The following is a 17,927-nucleotide window of genomic DNA, read 5'->3' on the forward strand; positions in this document are numbered from 1 at the left end:
AGAGAGAGAGAGAGAGAGAGAGAGAGAGAGAGAGAGAGAGTGAGTCTAAATTTCCCTCTTCTCATGAGGATAACAGCTGGATTTAAATTTAATACATTGGATTTAAAGCCCACCCTAATCTCCCATTACTTCATTTTACATTGATGACATCTGCAAAGACTTATTTCCAGTTATGGTCATATTCACAAGTTCCAGGTAAAAATAAATTTTGAGGTCACATATTCCACTCAATACATGGCAGAACTATTGGCTTGTTTCTGGTTTGTGTTGCTAACAATCCTCCCTTAGAAGGTAAAGTAATACATTTGGAAGACCTCTATCCTGGATGGCAGCTTCACCAACAAGAGTGAGGTGTTAAATATGAAACAAGGAAACTTTGGAATACAATGGCCTTGATGTTTTACAGTAGTGAAAAAGGCAATGGTCAGATCTGCAGAAAGGGAGCTTCAAAAAAGGATAAAAGACTGTGCCCAAGGGAATGTGTTTATAAGAGAAATATGAACCCTAAACACAGGAATACTTCAGCAGTTTAAAAAATGATCCTTTTGAGGAAGAAAGACATGCTGCCAGGAAAGGAAATGGGATAGGGATAAATAATCTCTCATACTTGACCATAAACGAGCTTCTAAGGTTGGAATTAAAAAATAAACAGAGGTGGCCAGAAGCAGTCAGCTCTTTGAGAGGAAGGGAAAAGAGCTTTGGGTCTGGACTTAGGAGACTTCGGCTCAGGGTCCTAGGTCTCAGGGCATTCTCTGCTGATTTCAGAAAGATGGAGAGGTGACAGCCACGGATGCCAGAAAAGAGGGAATGAAACTGTTTGAAGTTTCGGGAGGACATAAAAATCTCAAAATAAATTGGGGCATTAACAGACATTAAAGACAACAAAAAAATTCCTTTTCTTTCCGTCCCCATAAGCAAGGACAGGCTTAGGGAAAGAATAGCTATGCTGTATACCAGAGAATAGGATCCTAACAATTGATAGCAGAACCAAAGAACTATTTGAATTTTCTGCCCTTTTTCCTTATTCTCTCTCATACACAATGACCAGAAATTGTGAAGCAAATGTTATGAAGACAGAATGAATGCCTACAATGGGAAGAAGAAAGAGAACCCTGACCCATTCCAAATGTGATCAAAACATCAATTACTACAGATTCTATCCCAAGGTACCAAGAGTTTGCCAATGAGATCAAAGAACTGCTTCTAAGAATTAAGATGAATAAAAGTGCCTGGTAGCCAGAAAATGTCTCTATTCCCCAAAAGGGCAACGGGTAAGTTTCATATATAGAATATCAGCCTCATGCAGATTTCAAGCAAAATTCTACAATAGATTATTTGTAAGCAAGACACAGTAAGGAAATACCAACACTGACAATAAGTGTGAAGTCATTAAGAACAAGTCACACCAACTACTCTCCTTTCTTTGCATAGATTTGGTTACCTGTCTTGGTTTTAGCATAGCATTTGCCAAATCTCATGAAGCACTCGTTCTGCTGTTCACATGGAGGAATGAGCCACAGGTAACAGCAAGATGACCGAGTAGTTTGCTTCACAGGCAACTGATGTCACTCCAAAATACTTGTCAAAGCCAGGCATGGTGGCACAAACCTGTAATCCCAGCACTCAGAAGGTGGAGGCAGGAAGACTGCTATAAGTTTGAGGCCAGCACAGGCTCCACCGTGAGTTCAAGGCCAGCCTGAATTACACAGTGAGACCCTGTCTCAAATAAACAAACAAAAATACTTGTCAAAGACTTCGCTTCGATCTTAGATAGCAATTGTAAGAATTCACAATAAATCCAGAGGCCCACCATACTATTGGTAAGAGCGGGCAGATCCCAGGGAGCAGCTGTGTGTATGAGAGTGGCACAGCTGCAGGCAGATCTCAGCCAGGACCAGCCACAGAGATGTGGGCACACCTGCTCAAGCCACAGGCCTGACTAGAAAAGAGCTGCACAGGCACACAAGCTCCAGCAAGAAACCAGCCATACCATCGGCCACAGCCAAGGGCCCACCCGGAAAAAAACTACACAGATGCACAAGCAAGAGCCAGAGGCTTGCACCAATACCACTGATAAGTGCATGGAGACCCTAGCCAGAAGCCTACACAGACAACAGGAACTGGGGGACACAGCCCTCAGCCAAAGGCCTCCCAGACAACAGCTACATAGGGGGCCCAGAGAGAGGCACACCTAGATACCATCCCAAGTGTGCACAGGCCCCAGTCAGAAGCCCGCCCAGACAACAGATCAGCTCAGGGATCCAGAAGGCCACCATTCTGAACCCAGGAACTGGTGCACTGGTAAGCAGCAGAGTAAAGGCTGCTCGGTTGCTTGATGAGAATAGAAGACCACTGGGTAGGCAAAATGTTACCTCAACAAAGGCACAGTGGGGGAAAAAAAACAGCAGGCTGCATCTGTTGAAATGAGATGACACATAAACAAGTCTCACCATTTGACCCAGCCATCCCTCTGCTGGGTATCTTTCCAAAAGGATTAAAAGAATCATATCACAGTGATATATGCGCACCTATGTTTATAGCGGCACAGTTTATAATAGCTAAAACTTGGAAACAGCCCATTTGCCCATCAGTTGGAAACTGGATAAAGAAGATCTGGTTTTTCTATAAAATGGAATACTGCTCAGCCATAAAGAATGATAAATTACATTCATTCATAAGAAAATGGATACATACTGAGGATATACCCCTAAGTGAAATAAGTAAGTCACACGTGTAAATACTGAATAGTTTCTCTGGTGTGACAAACTATAATAATACATAAGATCCTAATGAGATAAGTGACAATGTGAAATAGGAAGAAAAGGGCTAAAGGTGTAGGGGAAGTGGGAAGGGTAGGGGAATGGTAATAAGGGAAAAGAAAAAATATGAGAAAATGAAAAAATGGAAATAAAGTGTTTGTAAATGGGGAGGGGAGGAGGGGGTGAAGGGAGGGCAGGGACAAGGGGAAAAAATGAGAATCAAGACCTGTCATGTAAAGGTATAAGATCCCAATAATGAATATAACTGTACTGTATACCTAAAATGTACCAATAAACTCAATGAGAGGGAAAAAAAAAAGAAAGAAAAAGAAAATCCAACAGCCAATATACTAAATGGTCAAAAACTGAAATCCTTCACACTAAAATCAGGAATAAGACAAGGATGTTCACTATCACCACTCCTGTTCAATATAGTTCTGGAAACATTAGCCACAGCGATTAGACAAGAGAAAGAAATAAGAGGAATAAAGATAGGAAATGAAGAAGTCAAATTGTCATTATTTGCAGATGACATGATACTCTACATAAAAGACCACAAGAACTCCACCAAAAGTCTTCTAGACTTCATAACCAAATTCAGCAAAGTAGCTGGATACAAGTTCAACACACAAAAACCAACAGCTTTCCTGTACACGAAAAACAGACTCACTGAGAGAGAAATGGGGAAAACAATTCCTTTTACACTAGCATCCAAAAAACAAATACCTAGGAATCAATCTAATGAAAGAAATCAAAGACCTCTACTCTGAAAACTACAGCACTCTTAAGAAAGAGACTGAAGAGGTTATCAGAAAATGGAAAGAATCCCCCCGAAAAAAAGAAAAGCAAGAAAATGGAAAGATACCCCTTGCTCCTCAGTAGGAACAATCAACATAGTGAAAATAGCCATGCTTCCAAAACTGCTATTTAGATTCAGTGCAATCCCAGTTGAAATTAAAGAGCATACTTCACCAACCTTGAGGAAACAATCCAAAAATTCATTTGGATTGAGAAGAGACCTAGAAGAGCAGTAGCAATTCTAGGCAATAAAAACAAGATGGTGGGTATCACAATTCCCAACTTGAAACTATACTACAAAGCTACTGTGATAAAAATAGCATGATGCTGGCAAAGAAACAGACCTGAGGACCAGTGGAATGCAGAAACAGCACCAGACACACTCAGCCATCTCATCTTCTACAAAGAAGCCAAACACCCTCCCTGGAGGAAAGCCTGCTACATAAATGGTGCTGGAAAAACTGGGTTTCAACTTGCTAAAGCTTAAAACTAGACCTATATCTCTCACCACACACCAAACTAAAATCAAAATGGATTAAAGTTTGAAATATTAAAACAGAAACACTAAACCGGCTGGAAGAGAGGTTAGGTAGAATTCTTGGTATAGGAAAAGATTTTATGAACAAAACCTCAGTTGCCCATGAACTAGCACAAACAATCAGTAAGTAGGATGTATTCTTCTTAAGAAAGCTTCTGCACAGCAAGAAAAATAGTCAACAGTATAAAGAGAGGACTCACAATGTGGGAAAAAACTTTTCACTACCTGCTCCTCAGACAAAGGTCTACTATCTAGAATATATAAAGAACTTAAAAAATCAGATTTCCCAAATTTAAAAGCACAATCCAAAAATGGGCATCTGAAATGAATAGACATTTCTCAAAGGAGTAGAGATAGCAAATAAACATGAAAAATGTTCAACATCAGTGTTTATTTGAGAGATGCAAATGAAAACACCACTGAAGTACCACTGCACCCCAGAAAGAATGGCTGCTATCATGAAATCAACCAATAACCAATGCTAGCGGTGCTGTGGGGAAAGAGGAATCCTGCATCACTGCTGGTGGGAGTGCAGACTGGTGCAACCACTGTGGAAATCAGTATCTTTGCGATACCTCAAAGAACTAGGAGTGTAGGTCCCATTTGGCCCAACTGTTTCTGTGCTGGGTATCTTCCCCAAAGAATTAAAAGAATCATACCACAGTGATATATGTGCACCCATGTTCAGAGCAGCACAATTTGTGATAGCTAAAAACTGGAAGCATCCCAACTATCCATCAATGGGAGAATGGATAAAGAAAATGTTTTTTTAATAAAATGAAGTATTACTCAGACATAAAGAAAGAGAAATTAGAGACATTTATAGCTAAATGAATGCACATTGAGGTGATACTCTTAAGTGAAATAAATAGGATACATATGTGTAAATACCGAATAGTTTCTCTAGTGTGAGAAACTGAAAGTGTAAATAAGGACTAAAAGGCAAATAGGAAGAAAGGGTGCAAAGGAGAAGGGGAAGGGGAAAGAGGAAAAATAGGAAGGGAATTAATATGAGAAAAAGAAAAAATGCAAACAAATTCTTTGTAGATCGCGACGGGTGGAGAGGTTGAAGGGAGGACAGGGGAATGGTGAAAAAAATAAGAACCAAGATGGGTTGTGTAAAGGTACAAATTTCCAATGATGAATGTCATTATATTATATACCTTAAATGTGCCAATAAAATTAAATTTTAAAAGAATTCACAATGTTTTCATTTTTGTTCAATAATTTTGTTCAAAAAATATGAAGACCATAGAATATGTTTATGAAAATATAGATTTAAAACTGGAAAGGAGAAAGTTAGTACACAAGGGGACAATTCAAAAATATTTCATTTCGATACCAGGTACAAATCAAAGAAAATACAAGTTATTTGCTATAAATGTAAAATCTATGTTGTTATGGCTTGTGTCTAGATGTCCCCACAAAGCCTCATGCTAGTCATAGGTGGGGCTTTCGGTTGTGGCTGGATCTAGAGTGTGTGATGTTGGTTTTGTTTTTTGTTGTCGTTGTTGTTGTTGTCGTTTGAGACAGGGTCTCACTATGTAGTTGAGACTGACCTGGAACTCACTATGTAGCCCGGGCTGGTCTCGAACTCACAGTGATCCTCCTGCCTCAGCCTCCCAAGTGATGGGATTACAGGTGTGTGCCACCATGCCTGGCTTAGAATGTGTGATGTTGGAATTAAAAATGTGATGCTAGGACTGATTCATGTTGTGATGCTATACTTGAGGATACCCACTCTGAGCATGAGTGCCACCTGCCTAAGAGTGAGTAGCCTGGAAAGAATACAAGCGACAGAAAAAGGAATGCTGTTGTTGCTTGCCCCTTTCTGCTGATCACGTGCTGCTTTGCTGCTTTGCTGCCTTCCACCTGCCAAGAACTCTTTCTCCGCTGCGAAGCCCCTCTGCCTCATCACCCTGTCTTGGAGCCAGCCAACTATGGACTGAAACTTCTACAAACTTTGGACCAAAATAAGAGTTTCCTCTTTTAACTTTGGGTTTTGGGAATTTTGTCTGAGCAAAGACAAACGTATCTAGGATATATGTTTAGGCCAAAGAGTAAAGATACTGATAATACCAATAGCTAACATTTATTGGAGGGTTACTATGTATTATGTCTTCAAATGCATAGTATTCTTAACTTCTTAGCAACTACATCATAATGAGAATTATGACCATTATAATTCACAAATGAAGAGGCCAAGGCTTCAAAGAAACTAAGCAACCTTTGTAAGTTGTACAGTTAGTCAGTAGTAGAATCAGGACTTAAATCCGAGTCTTAACACTAGACCTTGTGATTTGAACCACTTTGCTATACTTATCAATGCAAAAAGGACAGCTATGTGGTACAGCCCTAACATTTCAAATTTTTCTTGTAAACATCTAAGAAAAAGCTTTCAATATTGCATAGTAGCCAATCAGCAACATTATCTTTTTTCCATGATATTGAAAATTTAGAAGATGATAGTTGAATTCAAATATTTTATGAATCAATGAAATCTATTTAATAAAAAACAAAAACCTAGGACTACAGTTTAAATTGATATTAAGAGCTTTATTCAAAACATGAATATTTTTCTGTGTTGGGACCACTCAGCTACGGAACAAATCATCTTGTACAGGAGTGAGTTTCTTTCCAGAATTTCTCAACATCACCAGAGAAGGGGACCTGAACTGAGAGAAATCAACTGGTGACTTCTCAGACTTCTAATTTTAAGATTTAATCAAGAAAAGGCTTAAAATATTAAAGGGTGTGAAAAGGAATTCCTGGGAATCACTAACTCATAATTATAAATTTAAAAAAAAGTCTAAAGTTTAATTCTTTTACTCTAAATCTGTTAGAAATGTGTGAAATAAAGCAGTTCACTTATCCTCGGAGCATTTCTTGGAAACAGGGAAGACAATGACATCATCATTTTATTGACTAGAAAACCAAATAATTCCATGAGGAATAACACGACAGGGAAGTGGGAGATCAGGTTCTGTACCTGGTGACCTTCCTATGACACCAGTGTTTTCCCAGCACTAATTCTATCAACAGATGTTGTCAAGTCTTTTATAAGTTAAAAAAAAATCATTTTAAGCCCAGCGTGGTGGCACACACCTGTAATCCAAACACTGTGGAAGTTGAGATAGGAGAGTTGCAAGTTCAAGTCCAGCCTGAGCAACTAACACTTCATGAGATTCTATCTCAAAATAAAAAATAAGAGCTGAGTATGTAGCTCCTTGAGAAGACATGGGTTCAGTCTCCAGTAACACAAGTAATAAAATAATAATGATGAATTTTAATTCTGCCTTTATGTGTGTAAGCATATAACATTTGTAAGAAAAACACTTAAAAAAAACCTTATTGGGACTTTCAACTCCAAAAAGAAAGACCGAAAGTCAATATTTATCTAAGGCTTTCAGTCATTCAACACCACTTTGTCAAACATTTAATCACATGATTCTGATCTCCACCCACAGGCTTCTGCGAAAATTCCCTGGCAGCTAGTAAACAGGAGTCATGTTTAAATATAACCCTGGCAAAGGCCATCCTGGGACGTTGGTGCTGGCACAGCCTGACATAATAAAGGCTCTTTGTCCTGGAATCCAGGGTCAAGTGCTAGGCTGGCTCCGCTGCTGGTAAGTCATGTGACCGCGGGCAAGTCTGGTAGCCACTTTGCACCTCAGCTTCCTACTTCTAAATGCTACTTGTAAAGAGCGTGGACTACACTCGTCTTCGGAGCTTCTTCCAACTTTTAATATCCCTAAATCATTGCTCACCAAGAACTTCGGTTTACTTATGAAGTCATTTCCTTTTGCACAGCTCAAGATATGGCTTAGTCTTTTTATTTTTGAAACAGGGTCTCCCTATTTAGTTCAAGCAGGTCTTGAACTCTCTGTGTAGACCACGCTGGCCTCAAACTCATAACCTCAGCATCCTGAGTGTTGCCATTATGGGTGTGTGTGACTATGCCCAGCCTTAGCTCTTAATTCCATTGATTTTTAATGTTTTATATCTTGGTCATCTCATTAGGGACCTCATATGTGTACATAGTTTGAACATTTTAATCTAATAATTTAGCCACACATTTTTGTGTTGTTGTTGTCAGAATTTGGGGTAAAATTTTTTTTAAAAGGAGTATACCTTTGTAACTTTTCAATTATATATGTATTTTGGTCTTGCAATATACTCATCCACACAAAAATTTGTACATTTGTTTATCTGTTTGTTTTTCTGGTATTGAGTTCAATCCCCAATCTTTTTTTAACTTTTTATTACTACACAAGTTCTCATTAAATTCTTATATTGCCCATTTTGGACTCAAACTTTCAGTCCTCCTGCCTCAGCCTCCCAGAGTGCAAGGACTAAAACCAGACTAAATGCAGTAATGTCAAAATATGCTGTCATACAAGGGACTGTTGGGGGATTTAACACTAACACCAAATTTCTTTCTTTCTTTTCTTTGTTTTGGGGGTTTGTTTTGTTTGGGGGGTTTTGTTTTTTGAGACAGGGTCTTGCTATATAGTTTAGGCTGGCTTTGAACTCACTATGTAATCCAGGCTGGCCTTGAACTTGCAAAGTGGCCTCAGTCTCCCAAGTGCTGGGATTACAGGCATGCGCCACCCTACCCAGGCATTTAAAATTTTTTTCTTATTAGTACATGTTTGCAGTTCATGCAGTTTACAATCATTTGAGGAGTGGTTACATGTACAGGCCACAGCTTGTTTCTTTTTTAAATTTTCTTCCCCTTCTTTTTCTCCTCCCTCCTCCTCCAATTCCTTATCCCATTTTTCATTCTTGGTGATACCGTTATCTTACTGAGCTCATGTTATGGCATATAATGTTTACATTAATTGAGGTTATTAGGTTCCTGTACATGGTATATCTTTATTCTACTTATTTCCCCTTCCCCTCCTCCTCACCCCTCATGCTTTTTTCCTCAGATCACTTCCCTACTGCAAGAGATCCATCTCCTCGGTCCTTTCTGTTATGGCTTGTGTCTAGATGGCCCCCCAAAGCCTTATGCAGTCTAGGTGAGGCTTTTTCAGAGGTGGCTGGATCTAGAGTGTGTGACTGATTCATGGTGTGATGCTGGGATAAAGGGTGTGTGATTACTAAATTAGCCTGCTGATTGGTTTGGCATCTACCCTAAGCAGGGTAAGGATAGCCTAGATAGAACATAAAAGGGACAGAAAGAAGCTGTTATTGCTTGCTTGCTTTTGCTGTCTTCTGACTACCCTGAATAGTTTCTCCTCTGCGATGCCCATCTGTCATGCCACCCTTCCCTAGAGCCAGCCAATTATGACTTGAAACCTCTGGAAAGAGTGAGCTAAATAAACCTTTCTTCCTTTAACTTTGGGTGTTGGATGTTTTGTCTCAGCAAATGGAAAATAACTAAGACACCTTCTATCACCCTTATTATTTTCTTTCTTTGTACTTTGCCTCACTCAAATGAGAGATACTATACGGTGTTTAAGCTTGTGTGTCTGGTTTATTTCACTCAATATCATATTTTCCTGGTGCATCCAATTTCCTACAAATGTCTCAAATCTTTCATTCTTTATAGCAGAGTAGTATTCCATTATACTATACAGATACCACATTTTTTTGTCCAATCATCTGTTGATTGGTATTCAGGCTATTTCCAGGATTTAGCTATTATGAGCTGTGTTACTATAAACATCAGTATGCATGTATCTTTGTAGTATGATGTCTTAAGTTCTTTGGAAGACACCTAGCAGAGAGATTGCTGGGTCATATGGAATTTCTAATTCCAGTTCTTTGAGAAATCTCCATACTGATGTCCATAATGGTCGTAACTAGCATAACATTGTTCCCACCAACAATGAAGGAAGTTTCCCTTTTCACCACCACCTCACCAGCATTTGTTATCGTTTTTTTTTTCTTAATGATTGCTATTCTTTTCAGAGTGAGATGAGCATTTGTTATTGTTTTTTTTTTCTTAATGATTGCTATTCTTTTCAGAGTGAGATGGAATCTTAGCATTGTTTTAATTTACATATTTCTGATGGCCAAAGTTGTGAGCATTATATATATATTTTTTTAACCATTTGTATTTCTATGTGAAGTATCTGTTCATTTCTCTTGACTATTTCTTGACTGGATCTTTAATTTTAGGTGGTTCAAATTTTTTTAAGTTCTTTGTATAGCCTAGATATTAGTCCTCTAACATCTAGGAATAGCAGGCAAAATTTTTTCCCATTCTACAGGTTGTTTTTTCACTCCACTGATTGTTTCTTTTGCTGTAAAGAAGCTTTTCAGATTGATATAATTCCATTTGTTCATTCTTGCTGTTATTTCTTGTGTAGCTGACATTCTGTTTGGAAACTCTTTTCTTACACCTATGTCTTCAAGTGTTTTACCTAATTTATCTTTCAGTAGGCTTAATATTTGTCTTAATGTTTAGATCCTTGATCCACTTTGATTTTAATTTAGTGTATGGTAAAAGATAAGGGTCCAACTTCAATCAGAACAGATAACCAGTTTTACCAGCACTACTTGTTGAATAGGCTATCTTTCCAACACAGACTTTTGGCCCCTTTGTTAAAGATTAAACAGCTGAATCTGTCTGGGGAAGTTTCTGCAACCTCAATTCTATGATTCCATTTTTGTTCCAGTACCTTGCCATTTTTATCACTATCAGTTTGTAGAACTGCTTCAAGTCAGGTATTGCTATGCCTCCTGCTTTTCTCTTATTGCCCAAAGTTGCTTTTGCTCTTCTGGTTCCATAGAAAGTTTAGGATTGTTTTTCCTAGATCTGCAAAGTTATGCTGCTGGTATTTTGATTTGAACTGCACTTAATATATATAACAGTTTTGAGAGTATGGCTATTTTGACAGTATTGATTCTGCCTATCAGAGAGTGGGGGACATTTTTCTATTCTCTGATGTCTCCTTTAGTCTCGTTTTTCAGAGTACTGTAGTTTTCTTTGTAGAGGTCTTCTTGGTTAGGTTAATTCCTAGATATTTCATTTTTCTTGAAGATACTGTGAATGGTATTATTTTCATAATTTCCTTTTCATCCCATTCATTGTTGGTGTACACAAATGTTAATGATTTTTGCGTGTGGATCTTCAATCCTGCTACATTACTAAAGTTCATTATTAATTCTAAGAGGTTTTTGGTGGAGTTCTTTGGGTCTCCTATGTAAAGTATCATGTCATCTGCATACAATGATAATGTGAATTCTTCCTTTCCTATATGTATCCCTTTTATTTCTTTCTCTTGCCTAATTGCTTTGGCTAATATTTCAAGTACTATGATGAATACAAGAGATGATAATAGACCTCCTTATCTTGATCCTGATTTTAGGGAGAATGCTTTCAGTTTTTCCCCCATGTAGTATGATACTGGCTATTGGTTTGTCATATGTAGGCTTTATCATATTCAGGTATTGTCTCTCTACACCTGTTTTATTCAGGGTTTTTGCCATGAAAGGGTGTTGGATTTTGTCAAAAGCCTTTTCTGCATCTATTGATATGATCATATGGTTTTGGCCTGCTTCTGTTTATGTGATGTATTACATTTTTTGGCTTATGTATGTTGAACCATCCTTGCATCTCTAGGATGAAACTCACTTGATCATGATGATCTTTTTGATAATGTGCTGTATTCCATTTGCTAATATCTTGTTGAGTATTTTTGCATCTGTGATTATGAAAGAGATTGGGCTGTTGTTTTCTTTTTTGGCTGGGTCTTTAATCAGTATTTAGATCAGGATAATACTGGCTTCCATAAATAAGTTTGGGAGCACTCCATTCCTTTCAATTTCTTTGAAGAGCTTGAGGAGTATTGGTGATATAACATCCTTAAAGGTTTTGTAGAATTCAGCAGTGAATCAGATCCTGGGAGTTTTTAGTTGGTAGATATTTTATTACTGTGTCAATTTCATTGTTTATTATTAGGTTGTCACACATATTTCTTTCTTCTTGGGTTAGTTTTAGTCATTTGTATGTGTCTAGGAATCTGTCCATTTCTTCAAAATTTGTTAAATTGTTGGAATATAATTTTTTGAAATAGTTATTACCTTCTGGATTTCCAGTGTCTGTCATGATTTCACCTTTTCCATTTCTAGTTGCACTGATGTGAATCTTTTCTCACCTTCTTTTGGGAAGTCTAGCTAGGGGGAAAGATTAGCTTATCTATTTTATTTATTCTTTCAAGACCCAGGTCTTCAATCCTTTGATTTTTTTTTTCTTTTACTGTTTTTAGTCTCAATTTCATTTATTTCCACTCTCAACTTTATAACTTCCCTCCTTTATTTTGGTTTGGGGAGATGTTCATATTCTTGTACTTATACTCACCTACTGATCTGATCTATTTCTCGGACATATACCTATATACTATATATAATTATATATAATTTATATATAATATATAATCTCCCAGTATGAGCTACCAACTGGTTATTTCATAAGTTCTTCCATTTCCTACATCCCCTTCAGAACACTACCAAACAAGGAGGTAAGTTTCCAGTGAGGTTAATCCCTAGAAAATGATATGAAACAATTTGAATATGTGAAATAAATTAACCTAGATGAAAACAATATGGAGTCATGATCCAATTAGTATTTGGCAACTCCATACCTGAGTATATGCCAACAACTTTGAACTTCTCATTTCTTAAAACAGAAAATCAAGCCCAAAGAAAAGTGCATTCTTCTCACTCATTACATCCAATCCTCCACTAACAAAAATGTTTGATTTTTATTATACAATTAGGGGTTTAAAGTAGGACTTTTTTTTTGAGGAATCCCTCCAAAATTTAATAACCAATAAAGCTACAGTTTTTCTCATTCTGATTTTCTACCATGAACAAAAGTATAAATTAAGATATCAAAATGTTACCACCTTAAAATAATTAAAATGGCCAATTACTTTATAATTTGTTCAATTTATTTGTAAAGTTCATATATAAAGTTTTCTAAGTGCATAGTAAAATATCAGTGTTTCTTGGAGTGAATTTTAACACACATCTATGACAAGGTCTTTTTAAAGGCACTTTGGGCCTGTGGGAAGTCCAAGGATGTTTATTTTCTGCTTTTCTTTACTTGCTGTAAATATTTCAGTCAAAGGAATATACAGAAATGGTTGGATCTTTCCAGATTTAAAAACTTCAGAAGGTAGCTGTTTGCTTTCTTCAGCACCTACCCTATCTGTAATTACCTTAACCTTGATTTCTAATGTTATGCAAGAGGAAGGTACTTTTAGGTACCAACTTTACTCACAGTGGCTCATTTTAATCCTTTGATCCCTTGCCTACATCAATACTGCTTTATGTGTCAAAACGCTCAAAGTTTTGACTCAAAACAACACAACATAAAGACGCACAAGACTGAATCAGCTCGTGAGTCCTCAAAATGAAGTCTTCTATCTCAACCTCATGTCTGCTTGGAGCAGTGAGTCACAGGGTGGGGAAATGAATCACAGCCATCTCCTCAGCGCTTCTGTCGCCTTTATTAATTGTTTCCAAAGAACTGTAGAGATTTGGAATTCAAATGTGCCTAAGTATTAAGATAGACTTTTGCTCCCTTACAACATACCAGAAAACATATCATCACCCATTTTCAAAATAGTGGCCTTATCCAAAAAAAAAAAAAAAAAGTACTGTGAGTTTTCATTTTCAACAAACAAAAGAAAAATAGTTTATCAACTTTGTTTATAGCTTGTGGACTTTGGTCTATTTTTTCTTCTTTTCTCTCATCCCTTTGTTTCACAAAATTCCCTCACTCAATTCTGCCCCCTTGACTTCTTCCTTTCTTCTCTGCCTTGAATCCATGAAGAGGGTGACCCCAAGACAAGACAATAATCCCAGAATGGGCCTGACACTGCATTCCAAATTTAGAAGATCAGGAAAACTGAACATAGAGAACCTGGAAAAACATATAATGGGTTGATGTAGATCCACCCATGTGTTCCAAGTGGGTTAAGTGGCTAAAAGTATAGGCAAGAAATGTTTAAAATCAGCTGTATGAAGTATCCAGTTCCAAAAGGATTTACGTTCTTCTCAGTAGCTTGTTCTCTCCATATTTTTTCTGTTAATCTTTCCAGTGTTCACGATTTCATCAATCCACAATGGTTTTCCTGAGCTTTCGGCAAACCTCATTACTCAGCATATCCAACAAAGAAGATCTGATTATTATCTTTGTCTTTAAAGATAAACAAAATAACAAGAGGAGAAATCCACCAATAGCATATAATATCTTTCAGAAAGGCATATCACTCATTACACTGAAAACCAGAGAAAATTTTTGAAAATCAGATTGAAAATTAGGAAGTCAGCCAGCATGATACAGCTGCACAGTTTAAGGGCCTCACTCTTTCCTGTACTGTCAACAAAGCTCGTGTTCTAATGCTACCTGATGTCTTACGTGGACTTACGTGGAACTTTAAATGATCTGCACATACTGAAGACACAACTTGTAAGTGTAAAACTCAACAGCACTGTCTTCACACCTCACTGTTCCCAAGCAGTGCTCCTATAACAAGACAATGAGATAAACCGTTTTTACTTCTCCCTTGATCAGAACTATGGCTTACTCTGAGGAAAGTAATCAGCCAGCAGGAGAATGTCTCATATGGAACTCGTCACCCCAGTAACTTCAGCCTACAGCCACACTCAGTTCCTTACAAGGGAAAGGGAAACAAACTGTTTTAAAGGCAGGCTTTTAAGGCCTGTTCCAATACTGATAAACCCTGGCATACACAGGCCAGGGTGAGCCCCAACCTGGAGGAGGAATAATGGGATCAGCCCACCTACAGCCAGTTCACCCCAAAGAGCTCCCAGCTCCTCTCTGGAACACAGGAGGACTTTCATGGAAGAGGGGTCCCTTCCATCATTCAGTACTTTATAAAAGGAACAAAGGGCCAGGCATGGTGGCGCACACCTGTAATCCCAGCACTCGAGAGGCTGAGGCAGGAGTATCACTGTGAGTTCGAGACCAGCCTGGGCTACATAGTGATTTCCAGGTCAGTGTCACTGCACAGTGAGACTCTGTCTCAAAAAAACCAAAAAGAAAGAAAGAAAGAAAGAGAAACAAAGGATTAGTCACTGAATTACGCTTCGGAATAAAGCATGCTGGGTTCCCTTAACAATCAAATTACACCTAAACCTTTACATTGGAGGCTTCAAATAACGTTCAGATAAAATTTCAAGGTGGTTCCGGTGTTATCTGATGATATTTTTTCACATCAACATTTCTAGGCAAGTGCGTCTTGTCCTTTACAATCGGTTTTCTTTTGTTTTCTCGTTCCAGGTAACCATCCACTCATTCACCAAATATGTACAGGGGACCTACAAGCTGTCAGGCACTGTTCTTGATTCAGAAAGACAAATGCCAATAAAACCTTGGAATGTGCCTTCTGCTGGGGAGTCGCACAGAGCAGCCAGTGAGATAGTACAGAAGTGCTTCACAGAATGTGGCTTGAAGGAGGAACAGTTCTGGCCTAGGTGTTCAAGGAAGAGGTAACCAGTGTGGGAGGGGTGAGGAGGCGGGGAGGAAGTGGGAGGCAAGATGGAAGTGGTCAAGGTAGTTCCCAGAGCCCACCAGCCTCCTGAGGACTTCAGCTTTTACCCTGAATGAAACAGAGAAGCACAAGAGGGCTTTCAGAGGGGAGGGACTACTCAGATTGAAGTGGCACATGCATCACATGGTGGCTGACCAGACACAGATTGCAGGTTATGGGACACTGAGGACCAGAAATACGGCCATTATCAGGGCAGTGGTGGCATAGGCCAACTGGTGATGAGGGATCAAACACCAGATATCCCCTGAAGGAGAGCCAACCAAAGTCCGTAGGCAATGAGAGAAAGAGAAGATGACTCCAAGATATTCGGCCTGATCAAGTGGAAGGATGAGGAGCAGCCGTGAGATCAGGAGTTCAGTTGGGGATGCTGAGTTGGGCCATGTTAGGCCTCCAGGTAGAGAAGCTGAGGAAGCAGGGACATCAGCCCGTACTTCAGAGAGATCAATGTCAGAGGCATAATTTGAGGTTTAGGGAGGATTTAAATCCATGAGACTGGCCAGGGTTACAAGAGGAGCGAATTTAGTTAGAGAAGACAAGATGCCCAAAGTCCAAAGCCCTGGCCACTTTAGAAGCTGGGAGGCTGGGAGGTGTCAGCACAGGACACAGAAAGAAGAGTGGAATAATTGGAAAATAGAGGCCACTGCAAAGAAAATTCGTTAAGATGAGATCATTCCAAGTGGGGTGGGCCCTGCTCCGACATGAATAGTACAGACATGCACATGTAGGGACGACACCATGTGAACACGGGGACAGAGATCAGAGCAGTGACTCGAGGAAGCCAGAGAATGCCTATAACCATGAGCAGATTCTCCCTCAGAGCCTCAGAGGGCCCAGCCCTGCCCATGCCTTCACCTACCAACCTCCAGGATTGGGCGAGGTGGTTTGTCACAGCAGCCCTGGTAAATTAGGTGCTGAACAGAGGTCACTAGGAAGATGGCAAGATGGGGGGAAGTGGTATGCATGCTTTGTGACCACAGAGGCAAGGGCTATGGGTAACAACCGGTTCCATAGGATTGTGGGGTGATCAAAGGGGAAGGACAAGACTGTGAGGAGAAATAATAGGAAAGTGAGAGGCCAGAGAAATGAAGGCGTGATCCTCATATATATAAAAATTGCCAAGTACTGAGACAAGAGGAGGATCTTGATGGCTGGAAAGGAGCAAAGAGGATGACCTCAGGACACAGATATCAGCAAAATGAGAGGAACAGGTGACATAACCTTACAACATGAGTCATTTTTAAATTAACTTTATTGGTGCATTTTACATATGCATGTTGGTAACATTCGTTATATGGGATTTGTACCTGTATGTGATATATATTGATTCTTCTTTTTTCCCAATCCCATCCCCTCCCTTCAACCCTTTTTCCCTTATTTACAAAAGCTTTATTTCCATTTTTTCTTTTATTATCTTTTTTCCTTTTCCCTTCCTTCCTTTCCCTTTCCACACCTTAGTTCCCTTTCCCATTTGAACAATTTCCTCCTATTTCACAATATCTATTATAAATTTTAGTCCTTATCTACACTTTCAGTTTCTCACAGAGAAACCATGTGATATTTGAACATGTGTTTTGGATTTATTTCATTTAAGAGTATGATTTCAAGGTGAACCCATTTACCTAGAAATGTCTCAAGCTTATCCTTCTTTATAGCTGAGTAGTACTGCATTGTATAAAAGAACCACATCTTCTTTATCCATTAATTGGTTGATGGGCATTTGGGCTGTTTCCAAGATTTAGCTATTACAGACTGTGCTGCTATAGACATGCATGTGCATGGGTATGATACAACGCGCTTAACTCTTTTGGGAAGATACCAAGAAGGGGGAAAAAGTGGGTCAAATGGAACTTTTAGTTTTAGTTGTTTTTGAGGGGGGTTCCTGGTACAGGAAATGGAACTCAGGACTTTGCATTTACCAATCAGGTGGAGCACCAATGAGCTATATCCCTGGCCCACAGTTTTAGTTTTTTGAGGAATCTCCACACTGATTTCCACAGTGGTTGCAGCACTCACACCAACAATGGAGAGGGTTCCTTTTTCCCCACAACCCTGCCAGCATTTGTTACTGGTTGACTTCTTGACAACAGCCATTCTTTCTGAAGGTGGGATCTCAGCATTATATTAATGTGCACCTCTCGAGTGATCAGTGATGTTGAACATTTTTTTCATATACTTATTTGTTGTTTCTACTTCTTCACTGAGAAGTGTCTACTTATTTCAGACGCCCATTTTTGGACTGGGTCTTTGAAGGTGAGGGTCTGATTTTTTTTTTTTTTTTTAGTTATTTATACATTCTAG

General features: G+C 38.8%; 1 long non-coding RNA gene across 1 annotated transcript in view; it reads left to right on the plus strand.

Annotated features, from left to right (window-relative positions):
- The first annotated feature begins 7,647 nt into the window (after positions 1-7,647).
- Positions 7,648-17,927, plus strand: part of LOC104869038 — a 23,112-nt gene continuing 12,832 nt past the window's right edge. Inside the window, exons 1-2 of the long non-coding RNA XR_782173.3 lie at positions 7,648-7,721; positions 15,359-15,567. This is a non-coding gene — a long non-coding RNA (uncharacterized LOC104869038). The remainder of the gene's footprint in view (positions 7,722-15,358; positions 15,568-17,927) is intronic.

This window comes from Fukomys damarensis, unplaced genomic scaffold (assembly GCF_012274545.1).
Source record: "Fukomys damarensis isolate Sample0158 unplaced genomic scaffold, DMR_v1.0_HiC HiC_scaffold_4, whole genome shotgun sequence".
Classification (NCBI taxonomy): domain Eukaryota; kingdom Metazoa; phylum Chordata; class Mammalia; order Rodentia; family Bathyergidae; genus Fukomys; species Fukomys damarensis.